Here is a 2,719-nt window from a genome sequence, read left to right as displayed (position 1 = left end):
GCTTACAGCACGTTTTTTTTGCCTTTAACCAAAATCTAGACTTTTACATCCATATCTATAAATAATTCAGGAATTTAGGCATTTATTCACAAAAATTCTAATCGGAAAAGCTCTGTTAACATATGGCGGCCGCCATATTGACTGACAGACTAGCATCGTACTTCGACATATTTATGTAAAATAAATGCTCCCTTCCTCCCCCCCCCCCCCCCCCTGCTTTTAACCAAGAATCGATACTGTTTTATGTCCATATCTATAAAGAATTCAGGGATTTAAGCATTTATTCACAAAAAAATTCACCAGAAAAGCCCTGTGGCCTGTACTACGAATGTGGTTTTCTGGCTTAGCAGGATAACTTCGAGAGTAACTTCATCACGTGCAGCATAATTTATCGGCTAAACATGACTACGAAAGGTGGATATGTTGAAAATGGGGAATGTTGCCATGGCAACACACGCCACACGTCAAACCTGGTCGTCTCAGAGTTAGATCTTGCTTAACCCCAGGATTCCAATTAACCACGCTCTATTTAAACAGCACTCCTCCGCGGACGTTTCTTCTTGACAATGACAGCGTACCTGGACGACATTGGCGCGCGGATTGTGAGGGGCTCTCTTCGGAGGGCACGGGTTTTTGGAGACCGCCAGAATGTGCTGGCGTACCCGGACGATGTTCTCCATGTAAGATATAGATTTTCAGCTGAGGGAATTCGTTACCTGTGCCAGTTGATCGAGGCAGACATCACCATAATGTAACCCGCCGAAGTCAGGCCCTCACAACCGCGCAAATTGTGTGCCTGTCCTTGCGCTCTTTCGCCAGTGGACAATATATGTATTCCATCGGTGATGCTGAATATCTGAGTAAGAACACTGTATGCCGTGCGATTCGGAAAGTTGTGGAGTGGGGTATGGAAACGCTTCAAATGGATTGTTGAAAATGCTATTCAGAAACCTGTGTCGGCTTCACTGAATGTAAGCGAATGTGGAGCTTTGCTCTCATACAAGAAATATATTTAATAAACTTTTCCATCGTTATTTTGTTGTGTAACTGCATTTATAATGATCATAAAATATTTAGACGATAGAAACATTGAGAAAACTTTTTTCTGCTCGAAGAGATTAAAATAAATGTCAAATCCACTATCCGCCAGATAGAACAGACACACATATAAAAGATATAAATGTTTATCGAATATGCGTCTTACAGTCTTGTTTAACTGTGGGAATTCATTACAAAAGACATATAGGATATATAAGATATCAGTATGCAACAGGAATCGTCACAAATGTGATCACACAAAACGCAACCATCCCCACATTTCCTTCTTCTCCCGAGTCCTCAAAAATATAACCTAAAATTGTGTGTGTGTGGGGGGGGGGTGGGGGTGGGGGTGGGGGGGTTTGGGCTCGGGCCTGCAAATCAAGTTAATTGATCCGCTCGGGCCGGGTTGGGCTGGATTTTTTTAGGCCCGATCTAACCTCTACTCTGAAGATGTTCAAAGGACATACAGTGGGGCAAATAAGTATTTAGTCAACCACCAATTGTGCAAGTTCGCCTACTTGAAAAGATTAGAGTGGCCTGTGATTGTCAACATTGGTAAACCTCAACCATGAGAGACAGAATGTGGAAAAAAAACAACAGAAAATCACATTGTTCGATTTTTAAAGAATTTATTTCCAAATTAGAGTGGAAAATAAGTATTTGGTCACTTACAGACAAGCAAGATTTCTGGCTGTCAGAGGTCTAACTTCTTCTAACGAGGTCTAATGAGGTCTTACGGGGCTCCACTCGTTACCTGTATTAATGGCACCTGTTTTAACTTATTATCGATATAAAAGACACCTGTCCACAAACTCAGTCAGTCACACTCCAAACTCCACTATGGCCAAGACCAAAGAGCTGTTGAAGGACACCAGAGAAAAAAATTGTAGACCTGCACCAGACTGGGAAGACTGAATCTGCAATAGGTAAAATGGTTGGTTTATAGAAATCAACTGTGGGAGCAATTATTAGAAAATGGAAGACATACAAGACCACTGATAATCTCCCTCCATCTGGGACTCCATGCAAGATCTCACCCCGTGGCGTCAAAATGATAACAAGAACGGTGAGCAAAAATCCCAGAACCACAAGTGGGGACCTAGTGAATGACCTACAGAGAGCTGGGACCACAGTAACAAAGGCTACTATCAGTAACTCAATGCGCCGCCAGGGACTCAAATCCTGCACTGCTAGACGTGTCCCCCTGCTAAAGCCATTACACGTCCAGGCCCGTCTGTGGTTCGCTAAAGAGCATTTGGATGATCCACAAGAGGACTGGGAGAATGTGTTATGGTCAGATGAAACCAATATAGAATTTTTTGGCAGAAACACAGGTTCTCGTGTTTGGAGGAGAAAGAATACTGAATTGCATCCAAAGAACACCATCCCCACTGTGAAACATGGGGGTGGAAAGATCATGCTTTGGGGCTGTTTTTCTGCAAAGGGACCAGGACGACTGATCTCTGTAAAAGGAAAGAATGAATGGGGCCATGTATCAAGAGAGTGAAAATCTCCTTCCATCAGCAAGGGCATTGAAGATGAGACGTGGCTGGGTCTTTCAGCAAGACAATGATCCCAAACACACAGACAGGGCAACAAAGGAGTGGCACCGTAAGAAGCATTTCAAGGTCCTGGAGTGGCCTAGCCAGTCTCCGGATCTCAACCCCATAGAAAATCT

The sequence above is a fragment of the Corythoichthys intestinalis genome, chromosome 21 (assembly GCF_030265065.1).
Source record: "Corythoichthys intestinalis isolate RoL2023-P3 chromosome 21, ASM3026506v1, whole genome shotgun sequence".
Lineage (NCBI taxonomy): Eukaryota > Metazoa > Chordata > Actinopteri > Syngnathiformes > Syngnathidae > Corythoichthys > Corythoichthys intestinalis.
The sequence above is the reverse complement of the archived record's forward strand: the minus strand, read 5'-3'. Positions refer to the sequence as shown.